Source organism: Pezoporus flaviventris, unplaced genomic scaffold (genome assembly GCF_033815535.1).
Source record: "Pezoporus flaviventris isolate CSIRO_AGI_PZ_B2104156 unplaced genomic scaffold, CSIRO_AGI_Pfla_v1 ptg000035l, whole genome shotgun sequence".
NCBI classification, from domain to species: Eukaryota; Metazoa; Chordata; class Aves; order Psittaciformes; family Psittacidae; genus Pezoporus; species Pezoporus flaviventris.
Window position 1 is genome coordinate 7,396,635 of NW_026892583.1, and position 14,285 is coordinate 7,410,919.

The window sequence follows — 14,285 nt, forward strand, 5'->3', positions numbered from 1 at the left end:
GGCTCCTTTCCCCTTGCACACACTGCAGAGGGTCCCGCTGGGCAGGGTGGTCCCCACCACAGCCGCACTGAGGAGGCGGCCTCTTTGGGGCTGTCTCTCACTTTCTCTCACTTCCCTGTGTAACCATAAGGAACGAGGTGTGGGAGACCTGGAGCCAGTGGGAGTTTCATCCAGGTGCTGCTCTTTGCTGTGACACTCAGGGATGTTCGGCCTGCTCAGGCAATGAGGTCTCCTGGGCATCCTCCTTCCTCCCTCTTGTAAGCACCTTTCTGCCATACCTGCTGGGGTCAGTGAGTGGGATATGCTATGAACTGCATCACGGAGAAATGCATTTCTGTGCCTAGAAGCCCAGAATGAGGGAAAGTAATGCATTTTTAAAGAGGATATTCTGGAGAGAGCAAAGTACCTCCTTTGATTTCTGTGCATAATTTAAGGATAACTCAATTAACTTTAGTGAAGTCATGCTAATTTACCTGAGGTATCTTGTTTCTACAAGCACTTTCCTGCATAATGCTACTCTTTCTCCTTTTGTGAAAATGGAACTGTGTAATTTTCCTGATATTAATTAAGATAAGAGAGAATTATAGCTAAATGTATTCAATTGAACATAAATAAGTTTAAAACATGCCCTAACTCCAGATTGTAATCACTGGCCTGGTCACAGACTGAGTCCAGACATCCCGACCAGCGGGGTTTCTGTGATGACCTCATGTGGTGACAGAGCCATGGCTGCTGCTTCATCGTGGTGGTGCAGGTTTTAGGGAGTCCATGTGGTGGAACGGGCAGTGCCCAAGGACAGTCCGTGTGTTGCATTCCTTTCTGCATGCTCCATGTCTTGCATTCGTTTCTGCAAATCAGCGAAGGACTTTGTTCTTCTGAGCTGGCAAGCTGCAGATTGCAGTGCAATTCCAGCTAGTTTTGTTCACAACTGATGTCATGTGAGAGTTCCCTTTTCCCATCAGTCTGGAGTAAGCAATGAAAATGGTTTGGGAGAGAAGATGTGGGAAAAAAAGATCACCCAAGATCGCTGTCTTCTCCAAGCCACTATTGAAAGTGGCGATGTGACGCAAGCTGGAGGAGCCCACTGTGTGGCTGCAGGGCATGCAGTGCAATGGTCAGAGCCTGGCATGGTCCCTGTCAGCTGCTGTTCAGGCTCCTGCACAGCTGACCCACAGCTGGGTACAGCTGAATTATGAATTATAATATTAAATTTATATTATTAATTTTATTACATGAGGGCTGTGTAATCTGAATTATTACGCAGTCTTTGCAGGGCATTGCTGGTGACTCGAACCAGGATTAATCTCAGCTTGCTGTGTGAATGGATTTGGGGGGATAGTTGTCCATCTATCGGCATTTCATTTCATGAGTTCAACAGAAATCTTGCAGCAGCAGCAGGGTTGATCAATTTTTGGAGCGGCAATTAAGATGTAAACTTCTTTGCCAAAGCTTTAAGTACATCTCTTATCTAAAATGCTCAGACACATTGCTGAATTAAGAACATTAGGACCAAGAGACCCATTAAATTAGCTGGCACAGAACAGATAGCTATAAAACCTGCAAACTGACTGGATCTCACACTGCAGATTTGATGGTATCTTCTTTTTACACTAAGATGTAGAAAAGGAGGGAAAAGACCTTTCAGAGTTATTCCTCTGGGCTAGAAGATTTGAAAGCTTCTAAGGATTTATTTTCCCCAAAATCTGCGTAAAATATTTTTGATCTCGTCCCACTGAAGGGAAGCCCACTTTATTTGCTTATTTTACTTTTTCTGTCCTACAAGATGTTTGTCCATCATATTTGAAAAATCATGGCAGTCAGGTGAAGTTCCCAATGACTGGAAAAAGGGAACTATAACCCCCATTTTCAAGAAGGGGAAAATGGATGACCTGGGGAATTACAGACCAGTCAGTCTCACCTCTGTGCCTGGCAAAATCTTGGAGCAGATTCTCCTGGAAGGCATGCTAAGGCACATGAAAAACAACAAGGTGCTTGGTGACAGCCAGCATGGCTTCACTAAGGGGAAATCCTGCCTGAGCAATTTGGTGGCCTTCTATGATGGGGCTACAGAATTAATGGACAGGGGTAGAGCAGTTGATATCATCTACCTGGACTTGTGTAAAGTGTTCGACAGTGTCCCACATGACATCCTTGTCTCTAAATTGGAGAGACATCAATTTGATGGATGGACCACTCGGTGGATAAAGAACTGGCTGGATGGCCGCACACAAAGAGTTGTGGTCAATGGCTTAATGTCTGGCTGGAGACCAGTAACGAGTGGTGTCCCTCAGGGATCGGTGTTGGGACCGGTCTTGTTCAACATCATTGTCACTGACACGGACAGTGGGATTGAGTGCGCCCTCAGCAAGTTTGCCAATGACACCAAGCTGTGTGGTTCGGCTGATATGCTGGAGGGAAGGAATGCCATCCAGAGGGACCTTGACATACTTGTGAGGTGGGCTGATGCCAACCTCATGAAGTTTAAGCATGCCAAGTGCAAGGTCCTACAGCTGGGTCGGAGCAATCCCAGGCACAGCTACAGGTTGGGCTGAGAAGAGATTCAAAGCAGCCCTGCAGAGAAGGACTTGGGGGTGTTGGTTGATGAGAAAATGAACATGGGCCGGCTTCAGTGTGTGCATTCATCCCAGAAAGCAACCATATCCTGGGCTGCATCAAAAGGAGCGTGACCAGCAGGTCGAAGGAGGTGATCCTGCCCCTCTACTCTGCTCTTGTGGGACCTCACCTGGAGTACTGTGTGCAGTTCTGGTGTCCTCAGCATAAAAAGGACATGGAACTGTTGGAATAAGTCCAGAGGAGGGCCACAAGGATGATCAGGGGGCTCGAGCACCTCCTTTATGAGACAGTCTGAGAAAGCTGGAGCTGTTCAGACTGGGGAAGAGAAGCCTTCCAGCATCTGAAGGAGGCCTATAAGGATGCTCTGAAGGGACTCTTTGTTAGGGACTTTAGTGATAGGGGTAACGGGTTAAAACTTAAACAGGGGAAGTTTAGATTGGATATAAGGAGGAAGTTCTTTACTGTAAGGGTGGTGAGGCACTGGAATGGGTTGTCCAACGGTGTTGTGAATGCTCCATCCCTGGCAGTGTTCAAGTCCAGGTCAGATAGAGCCTTGGATGACATGGTTTAGTGTGTGGTGTCCCTGCCCATAGCAGGAGGGTTGGAACTACATAGTCTTGAGGTCCTTTCCAACCCTAACTATCCTGTGATTCTATGATTGTCCTTTGGAAAAAGACAAAAAGATATAGGATGGTTCTTTCAGCCCTTCCCTGATTAATTAAAATGATCTGTGATGATTAGATTCAGAAACTGTTCAAAACTAACTCAGAAATGAGGTAAAGTCATAAAAATAATCACTGTACAGCTTCTTCATGTTTTAGTGGTGCTGTTCATCAGAAATCCGGTGTATTTTCAAGTTCTGAGTTGCAGTTTATTAAAAAGAAGAGCCTCCTGTTAAGTTGTAGACTGTATTTATTAGACAAAGCTTGGTGTTTAATTACTAGTGAACACTTGTGTGTCCTCACTGCCCCAAGTAGCCCACACAATGTGGTGTATTAATACGGAGCAACGGAGGGTGGAAGACTGGCCAATTAACATGTGAAATAAGGATGCATTTGCTTAGGCGATGACTTGTTTAAAACTGTGGGCCCAGAGCAGCTGCCTGGGAGCTGGGGTGGCTTCAGGGTGCAGAGGAGCTGAGGTGGATTTGGGGTGTTGGAGGAGCTGGGTGGTTGTGGGGTGCGGAGGAGCTGGGTGGTTGTGGGGTGGTTGAGGGTGCAGTTAGGGGTGTGCAGGGCTGGTGGGCACAGGCTGTCCCTTGAATGAAGGGCAGCAGTTGCTACTGGAGCTGCCCTTATTGCCATACTTTTATGAGCCACATTTCTGCCAGAGCATGGTTTTCATTCTTGGGCAGCTCCCCAGTAAAATTTCTGCATGGTGAGGGTCTTTTTTGTGCCTGAATATCTGTCTTCTGAGATCAGTGGAAGTTTTCTAATTAAAATGTTAAATATCCTTGGGTCAAGTACCCAGTGCGGAAGGAAAATGACATTTTAGATGCAAATAGAAACCTACCATAGGACTGGACCTAACTGTAAGAAAAGAGCAAAATACTGTCAAGGGTGATGCAGAAGAAAAAGTAGTTTTCAGTGGTTATTTCTGTTAGCCATTTGCAAAGAAGCAGAAAAATGCAAACTCGTGGAGACAGTGATGTGTTTTCTACTTCTACAGGAACTAAGAAAAGGTTAAAAAGTGACAGTTTAAGTAAAGCATTTTAAAAGTGTCAGAACTAGATAACTAATACCCAGAAGTATTAAAATGATTGGCCAAGGAGCTCCCTAAGATAGTAATGGTTTATTTTTAACACTGGGTGAACCACAGGAATAGAAGAAGGCCAGTGAAAATGATAAGAGGAATTAAAAATGATTGGGTCCAGGGGGAATTGTGCTGTCAGCTCCACCTGAGACAGATGCCTGTCCTTTCCCTGCCAGCTTCCCACTGGCTTTGCTCTCCTCTCACTCAGATACCCTCATGATTTCCACCACTGGCTCTTCCGACGGACCTGATGATGTGAAGCAGTGGGATCTCCTACCCTTCCCTCTCCTGGAAAGCTGGCTGTTGGGATACAATGCCAGGATAGTGGCTGGCCATGCTCAGCCCCCTGTCCCATGCCCCATACTGACAGCTGGTCCTGCCTGCACACTTGGTCCTGCCTGGACACTGGTGTTGCCGGGATGCTTTGCCTTCCTCTGTTTCCTCAGCCCTGACCCTCCTCTGCTGGTGACTGGTGGCTGTGGAATTTATGGGCTTCTCTGGGCCTTGCTTTCTCCAAGGCACCCTTGTAGCAGCTGTAGCCCGTGAAGCCACCCAGGATGCATGCTTAGGATGTGTGCCCACCTTGGGGCAGCAGTTCTGTGTTGGCCCTGCTTGCCATCTTGGCTGTGCCGGTGAACTGGGGGGAGTGGGATGCCAACAGTCCTGTGGCCCCCCTCGGCAGACGATCGGTATGAGACACCCCCATGCTAGTGAGCCATTCTCTGTGGGTTGCTGCGCCGATGGTGGCAGATGCTGGCTGGGGTGCAGGGTGCCCATGAGCAGGAGTGGTGCTATATGGTGTGTGCAGTGTCCTGGCAGCTAGGAATGCTCTCAGTGTGCTCTGTATTTTGCAGTGCTGTTTCAGGAGCATTCCTAGTTTTACAGAGGCTCAGGGTCTCTTGCTGTCCAGCCCAGCTCCTGTTTTCTCTCTGGGGTTACCCTCAGACACTTCAGTCCCATGGCTTCCCTTTCCACATTAGAAGTTGAATTGTCTCCTCTCCCATCTTGTTCCAAAGTTTGTCTCTCAACAGTCTGGTGTCCCAAGCCTGGTAATTGCTGATGGGGCACCTGTTTGACAGTACCATTTGATGCTGCAGTTGCAGGTTCCAACCTGGCCTAGCAATGAGCCCTTGTCCCTAAGCATGAATACAACCGCGGCCTATTCAGTGGTTCTTATGTGCCTGATCTCTGCTCACAGACTTCTGTTCGAGAGCAAGGCTTTAAACTTCATAGGCTTCTGCAGGTTCTCCTGTCTCCACCCTGCCCAATGCAGCTTTCCTTACGCATTTCTTTACACCCAGGGACCTGATGTAGTCTCTGAAGTATACCAGGTTTTTTAAGAGCTTTGGCATCATCATTCTGCTTCCTCAAAATAGTAAAGCTAGCAATTATGGAAAGAACTGATGTGCACTGATAGTACAGGCTTCTCATATAATTTCCTGATTGCGCTGCAGAGATAGGCTTAATGACTTTTTGCAGTGTGTGATCTTCTGCTGTGTCCTTTGCAAATTCACTTTGCATGGTTTCTGGGAGGGTCAACTCTCTCACTCTGCCGCCGATCCCCAATTTATTGTCTATCTGGCTTCCAGAGCTCTGCTAACGTTTCGTGCAACTTATTACTTTCCTCTGTTGTTTTTCCTCTATATCAGGACACCATAAATATGTATTTTAGAGCCGTCAGTTTCTGCAGCAGCAGATTTTGAGCCAAAGGGAAGATTGCAAAAATAGTTTCTCCCTTATGGCAGACGGAAAGTTTCTCTTTTAGGCGAAATTGCCCAACCCTGACAGATGTATCTGAAGTTTTAAAAAATATGGCTCCCAGTATTTCATTGGAACTGCCATCCTTGGTAGGTGAAGGGAAATGCTCCTTTTAGTATGCTATTGATTTCCTTTGGATTTAGATACAGACCAGCATCCATTGGTTACCTGCTGCAGCTGTGTATGTGAGGTCAGTAAGCTCTTGTGTTCATGTTTTGAGTGGAGATGTTTCAGGCTTGTTTCTATGGCTGAGCTTCACTTTTGAGTTTCTGGCATAGCCAGAGGGATTGCTGTGGTCTCTGTCCCATTGCTGGCTGCGTGAGCATGTGCACAGATCTGGGCATCATCCTCTGTGTTGTCGTCCTGAGCCTTCAGTGCATGCACTCCAAATCAGCATGGGGCAAGGCAGGGTTTTCTGCTTGGTGCTGACTTTTTGCTGGGGACAACATCCCTGGCAGTGTTCAGGGCCAGACTGGATGGGCTTGGAGCAACCTGGTCTAGTGGAAGGTATCCCTGCCCATGGCAGGGGTTGGAATTAAATGATCTCTAAGGTCCCTTCCAACACAAAACATTCTGTGATTTTATGATTCTGTGATGATCAACTCCATTTCTTCCCTGACTTCAGTCAAGGGGAGGCAGCCACCACTCTCAGCCTTGCTCCCCAGGGTCCCCATCAAGCAGGGGTTCTGGGATGGGCTGTGCGCTGCCTCTCTTGATCTGGCTGCGTCACCAGTGCATGGGAACCTGTTCTAGGGACAAGGCTGCCCCGCACTGCCCTGTGGGTGCTGAACACAAGCAGTGATGGTGCCATATGTAGTTGACACTGGGTTTTCAGATGCTGGGTATTTGCTGAACCCTTCCACATCCTAGGAGTTTACTGTCTCCTGGAAGTGTTCAGAATTTACTCCAGGGTTCTGCCAGGCACCTGCCTGATGGGGCAGTGTCCCAAACCTTCACCCTGGGGAGCGTCCTTCTCCGGGGCATGCAGTGCTCAGACTGCAGCATCATGATCGGGGCAGCCAGTGGCTGAAGAAGTGGCAGCTTTGGGGCAGCAGTTCCCAGGGAAGCAGGTCCTTTCTGGGGCTCTCCTTCCCACTGAAGCCTGCCCTCACACAGAGGGGCCCAGTGGGATCACAAGCATCACCTCAAGTGCAGTAGCTCCTGTCTCCACCATCCCATTTCTTGGGCTTTATTCATATGATCACACAGTTCCTCCTGACTCTTGGTACTGTCCATCCAGATGGTCCAGCCCATTGCTCCGCCAAGAGGAGGCCCTTGGCTGGGACCTGGATGACAAGCTCACAGTTGTCTGAGGATGGACTGGGTTCCTTGAGGGAGGCTGGGTATGGTTGCAGTGGGGCTGTTCAGCCCCATGTGCTGCCTTCCCAGGGGCAGCCCACCAACACCAGCATTGCTGCCCCACTTCGTCATGCTCTTTCTGAACCATGGCCTGGGCAGGCTGGGGAAAGCCAGTGTGGTCATCTCAGAGCTTGGGTGTTGTGTGGTCATCTCAGGCTGGGCTGCAGATCCTCCAAGCAGCTGGAGGGTCTCAGGCAGCCCTGATCACCTTAGTGTTCCAAAGCACTTTCTCTCTGCATTGACCCATGCCCCAGGGCACCCTCAACTTTGGTCTGTCGCTTCCAGGGCAGTGAGGAGTGGGCTGTGCCAGGAGCCAGGGCCATGGGAGTCAATCCACTTCCTGCAAAGGGGAATTGCCAGGGTTCCAGGCAAGATAACATGGTGGATTAATTAGATAGTTAAGTGCTAATAGCAATTGAGAAGAGATGCACTTGCTGTATGTCCCTAACTTTGAATTTATTAAAACTCCTTTCTGTATGGCCTATTAATTTTTGATGACTTTAGATAAATTGCATTCAGCCTGAAATAAATTAAAATAAGTGCATATAAATCATTTACTATTCTTGGCTTCTGCAAAACAAATTTCCATTTCGGCTCTTGTTGTCCTTCTTTTATTACATGTATTCTGCTGGAGTGCATCATTCTTTATTGTGATGAAAATGTTTTATCTCCTTGAGATCCCCTGGTTTTGCCTGTGACGTGTTGAGGCTGCTGTAGAAATGCCATGTTTTATAGGTGAAATGTAGCTAGTTTGACTACATCTGTTTTGATTTACCGGGTAACTGGCCAGACCTAAATACTAAATAGATACTCTTTTCGTGAGAGAGATCTACGATTTGTATTACTTGATGTTAAATTAAACTTTAGAACTTAAATCCAGCTTACATTTTATGGCTCGTGTTGATAAGTGATGTTCAGGCAGGTGTAGAGGCAGCCCTAATAGATGTCTGTCTGGTTTTAAATTGTTTAATTTACTATATATTTAGGTGAGAGTACAGTGGCTGAGAAAAGAATTGGCATCAGTTAATCCTGCAATGTTTGTAAGATATTATTACTAGGATAATAAATGTCCATCTGGAGTAAATAATTGTTAGTTTACTTTCTGTTTAATTTTGTAGACTGCAGAAGTGGGGCAGTGCTTGATAAAACCTACAAACTGTTTAGGCTTGGAAATCCACTTATGATTAAGCCTTCCAATATTATTTTGATATGTTGTACTGATGTCTCCCTCTCTGATAGTGCTGTTTCCTCTGCTTTTGATTTCTCCTGATTAAGCTGCACGTGTATTTGGTGGGCATGTTGGGTTTGGCTGTAGCGTGCTGTACCTGGGTCCCCCTTTGTGCTTGTCCCCTTTCAGGCTCCAGGCAGGTGCCTGCAGGTGTCAGTCCATTAAAAACCATGGTGTTTGCTTGGTAAAGGAAACCTTAGGGATAATTTTGTTACATTTTTATCACAGCAGTAAGTTAGAAATTCCCAACATTGGGCATCCTGCACTGACATATGATAGCAGTCAGGAATAGATAATTCCAGGGACTTCAAGGAGGGTACGTAGCAAGCTCTGCAAGGCAGATTATACATCCATCTGCCTGTCCTGGGACCCATTTGCTCACCATTTCTGGAGTAGCTGGAGGTTATACATCCATCTGTCTGTCCTGGGACCCATTTGCTCACAACTTCTGGAGTGACTTGGTGCCTCACTTTCTTGTGTATACCTTGTTGCTCCCCTCTGCAGCATGGTAGTTGTCACTTAGCCTCTCCAGGGAGCTGGTTTAGCCACACAGATGGGTTCAGAGGCAATTAGCTGTTTTGAAAATCTCCTCGGGTGTCTTCCTCTCTCCTGCAATAAACAATCCCACTTGCAAAGCTGATCCTAAGGACAGAGCAGAAGTTGTGCCAGACCTGGGGTTTGAATTTGCGTCTCAATGTCTTCATGTGAACTTGTGTTGTCACCATAGGGCACTTATTGGTTGGGGGTTTGGCCAGTGATGGGATGGGGCTCTGCTAGCATTCTCCTGTCCTTCAAGGTAGCAGTGAGTGGCAGAAGTAGGTCCCTTCCCAAGCATGGGCATTGGGATGGTCCCCAGACGAAGGATGAAGGATTGAGTCCTGAGGCAAAGATAATGCTTGTGATTGTGGATGAAGCGCTGCATTTAAACTTAGGAGTATGAAGACACTTTTGAAAATGTAGCCTTTTTATTAAAGAGCAATCCCCTGAATTTGAGGGAAGGGCACACAGTCTTTGTGGAGCTGACCAGGAAAGCAGACAGGGAGTTTTACAGCATCAGGTCGATCTGTGTGCTGGAGCAGCTGGAGCAGTTCCTATTGATGCCCTGGTTAAAACACCAGGGGACCTTGGGTGCCCCTGGGCCTTTGCACTTGGATGTCTTGGCTTTGGGTAAATCTGAGCTTTCCCAGCTCCAAAAGCCTTCATGTGACACAGCCCTTGGTAAGGTAATGCTTTCTCCATCTCTTATGTTCTTTGCAGTTTCCAGGAGTGAACCAGTGTCTCCGAAGTGAATCTAAAGCCTGGTGGAGGTGTTTGCTTTGCTGTTTTTAGGCAAGGATCTCCACAGCTGGAGTGCTTAGGTGGGGCTGCAAGAGCCTGCTGCAGCACCATGGTGTGCATTCACTCTCTTTCTTGCCATGGCTTTGTTTCAAGCAGCAGTGTTCAGGCTGGTGGCCAGTTGGTGCTGAGTCTGCATCCAAGTTTACAGGATGTGTCCTGCTTCTTCTCTGGGATCCTATTGCCAAGAGCCTCTGGTACCGGTAGATGTTGTTCTGGCTTTGCTGCTTGCACCATCTCTTCCATGTACCTGTCTGTGGCAATGTGTGTCAGGGTTTGGCACAGTATGTTCCAGGTTTCAGTGTGCAGTAGTGCCCACCTTTTGTTAGGATCCAATCAAAGATGGAATAATCCTTCTAGATAATTTTCATGCTGAGGCTCCTCCTCATCCACATGTGGAGGGAAGAAAGGACATTCTGGTGTCCCTGTTTTGGGGATATATAATTTTTATGATCCTTTTTGCTACCCCAGGTCCACGTGGATACCTGAATAAAATAGCTCTCCTGACTCCTTGGAGGATAAATGATCAGATCCCTGTGAGTATTCATGTGCTGTCTGGGTTTCCCCACCTCACTCATTGACTATGACGCTGGACATGCAGCAGGAACTCAGAGGCAAGAGCCTCTGAATCAGACACTGGGGCTGGGCTGCAGCCTCCAAAATATGGGTGGGGAGGAAGATAAACCTGAGCCTGAGGCACAATCCACTAGTATGCTGGGGTGCTGAACGTTGCACAGGGGCATGCTGAATTGGCTGGAACTGGGAGATGTCAGGCATTTTCTTACCCTCTGTTCAATTTAATATAATGTATAATTTCAAGACACGTTCTGAACTTTTCAGATCTCTGCCTGTGAGCATCCATCCTGCAGAGCGGTTTGTGCTGCTGCATTTGTTCCCACCCTGAGGTGACAAGGAGATGTAGATGTTGACACTTGGTGGTGGGGTGGATGAGGCTACTCAGGCACGTGCAGCACCAGGAGCAGCCCTGTCAGATGGAAAGGCTGCTGGGACAGGGCACCCCTGCCCTCACCCAGCCATGAGTGCCAGCCAAGCAGCCTGCACAGGAGATGTGGCTGTGTGAGTTACACGTTTTACTGTGAGAGCATCTGCTGCTTGGCCAGACGTCCTAGGTTGTGTCAGTCTCCCTTCTCTTTGGCTTCCTGCCTGTCATCCTTTGTGCATCCTTCCTGAGAATGGGTCCGCAGAATGCTCGTGCAAGTATATAACTGCGCCACAGGGTATCAGGGTGCTGGTGGCCCCAAGGAGATTGTCCCCGCGGCATCAGGCCTTGCCACTTGCCCTCCATGCACAGCCCTGCCTGCTGTGAGTGTCCACGGGGAGCGTGCTGGCTGGATAACTCAGGGTGGATTCTGCAGGGACAAGCACAGCAGCTGGGGAACATGCTGCTTTGGCAAACTTGCTGACAGAGAATTGTCAAAGCAAATCCTTTCACGTTTGTGTTCTGTTTTGATGCTGCAAAAAACACTTAGTTTTGAAAACGCCACGATCTCCCAATTCAACAAAAATGTTTTGATAAGTTAAAAGCTGTTTTGTTTAAACAATTATTCAGTTTATTCACTTAGGCTTGCTTGCATTTTTAAGCTGTACAATTGATGCTGCTATTAGAGTCAGCATTTAGCATATTTGTACAGTATTTTGTATGGCAATGCCTCAGGAGTTGGAAAATGCAATAGCTTGGTGTTCCTGACTTTAAAACTCAGTGCTTGTTTGCTGCCATACTCAAGATGGTTTTTGGTGAGATCCATTGCTGCGGGGCTCTGGCCACAGCAGGAGTTCATTTGCTGTGTGTGGGGTGCTCAGGGTATGCAGGGTGATGGGTGCTGGGTTCAGACCATCCCAGAGCTGGATGCAGGAGAGGGCTGTGCTCACCCACAGCACAGTCCCTTCTGCACTGCGGGGCCAAGAGCTTTGGGACCTAAAGGAGGGAGGCAGTGGGAGGTCATGGGAGTGGTTATGCTGCCTTTCCTGTATTGCACGCAGCTGCATTGCTCAGCTATGCAGCCCCCAACATAAGAAGGATGTGGATCTGTTGGAGAGAGTCCAGAGGAGGCTGTGAAGATGCTACAAGGGCTGGAGCACCTCTACTATGGGGACAGGATGAGAGAGCTGTGGTTGTTCAGCCTGGAGAAGGGAAGGCTCTGGTGTCTCACCTTGGAGCAGCTTCCAGTGCCTGAAGGAGTAAACAAGAAATCTGGCATGGGGCTTTTGACAAGGACCTGTAGGGATGGGACAAAGGAGAATGGCTTTAAACTGACAGAGGTGAGATTTAGATTAGATGTTAGGAAGAAATTCTTCCCTGTGAGGGTGGTGAGGCACTGGCACAGGGTGCCCAGAGAAGCTGTGGCTGCCCCATCCCTGGCAGTGTTCAAGGCCAGGTTAGACAGGGCTTGGAGCAACCTGGTCTAGTGCAAGGTGCCCCTGCCCATGACAGGGGGGTTGGAACTGGGTGATTTTAAGGTCCCTTCCAACCCAAGCCATTCTATGATTCTGATTCTATAATAATTACTGAAGAACGGAGAGAAAGAAAAGGTACTCATGATGCACATATTTTATAGAGGCTGCTACAGCCTGCCCGTGGCCACAGTACATTTCCTACCATTCTCCACAGCCTGTGTTTTTACCACAATGTTTTTAACCAGGGCTTTCCTCAGAAGTCAGTGTTAGAGTACCCGTCTCCCCAAGCCATGGCAGAGCCAGGGAGAAGTGCCACTCTGAGCCCTGCGGATCAGGGCCGCTGGGGATTGCCAGGCTCTTTTTTCTCACAGCACAGCTATTAATAACTTCCAGAGCTGCAGTCGTGTTCCTGCGCTGCCGTGTTGAGTCATCCCGTGTATCACTCTCGGCTCCTTGTCTGTGATACAAATGCCTAATGAGCTGCCTCCGCCACAGCCCTGCGTGTCAGACCAGCCTTCCTCATGACTTGTTCAGCATTTAGTTCAGTGTATTTCATGTCCATTCGTTTTAGCCGAGCAGTGCCATGTGTAGCTCTTGTGAGTGGCCATGGGCTCAGGGCCACACCAGCAGCGGGCATGCTGGAAGCATATTGGAAGCTGCCTCCTTATCAGCCCAGTGCAGGGGACTCACCATGCGGTGAGGGTGCTGGCCACTGTGTGTTCAGAACAGCCTGCTGGAACATGTGTATGTGAGAGGGACGGTCAGTGTGGGAAGTAGCAGGAGCAGAACCAGAAAGGAAATCAAACCAAATTCCTAGAAATCCCTGCATCTCTGCTGCATTAACAGCGCTCACCCAGTGTCATGGGGTATATGCTGCTGGTGTGGCACGTGCTCCAGGTAAGCCTGCTGCTGAAGGCAAGGGGGTTCGTTGGATGGCTTGTGAGCATTGGCAGTGCCCCTGGGCATGGTGAACCTCAGGCTTGGGATCTTGAGCCTCCCCACACATCCCAGGAAGGCTTTGGCTCTCCTGTGGAAATCCAGGACACAAAGCTGGGTCAGCAGAAGGGGGGGAACTGGGTGCCTGGAGAGTGTCTGTGTTCCCTGACTCCTGCTGGAAACCCTTCAGCTGTGACTTGGGAGCCATGCTCCATTTGCACTGGCGTAGGGAACCCAGCACCGTTTTTACCTTTTTGAGGACTTGGCATTTTTTGAGAGTTGTTTGTTCCACAGAATACCAAACAATTCTAAGATAAAGTGCTTTAAAAGTAAATAAAGCATAATTACCGTATTTTTCTGCTCAATTTCTGAGTTTTATGGGCATGTTTTTAAGATGTACTCTGCAAAGGCAAGAGCTGAAACATTTTGTTGTGTAGAAGACATGTGAGAAACAGCACAATACATCATGCAAGGAGAGGCAGCATCCCTGTGTGAATTTGCAGTGCTTCCCCAGGGCCCTTGCTTTGAGCCTGGGTCTCCCCTTGTGCCTGCTGTAGCAAGGTTTGGGGTGCTGGGAGATGCTGCTTCAGCCCACCCTGCCTGAGCTGGGGTGGGATGGATGAGGTGGTCTCCAAGGTCCTGCTACTCTCAGTGGTTCTGTCTGCTGCAGGGGTGTCTGCCTTCACCTGATGGAATTGCCTTCACATCATTTCCCCTTTATTTCCTAAATAAGCTGGCCAGCTGTGATGACACAAGGGAGGATTTTTACTCAGGATGGAGAACTGCAATACAGTATATATGAAGGTCCTTTACTGAGGTCAGTGACCAAACAGGGTGTGGGAATTGAAGCGGGGTGTGTAATTTTGACATCATTAGTGGCACTGCAGGCTGAGATAATCACATCCCAGGTAGCAGGGCATGCATAGGA

General features: G+C 48.3%; 1 protein-coding gene across 4 annotated transcripts in view; it reads left to right on the plus strand.

The window, feature by feature from the left end:
* Positions 1-14,285, plus strand: part of LRFN5 (leucine rich repeat and fibronectin type III domain containing 5) — a 54,794-nt gene that overhangs the window by 22,067 nt on the left and 18,442 nt on the right. The window lies entirely within an intron of this gene.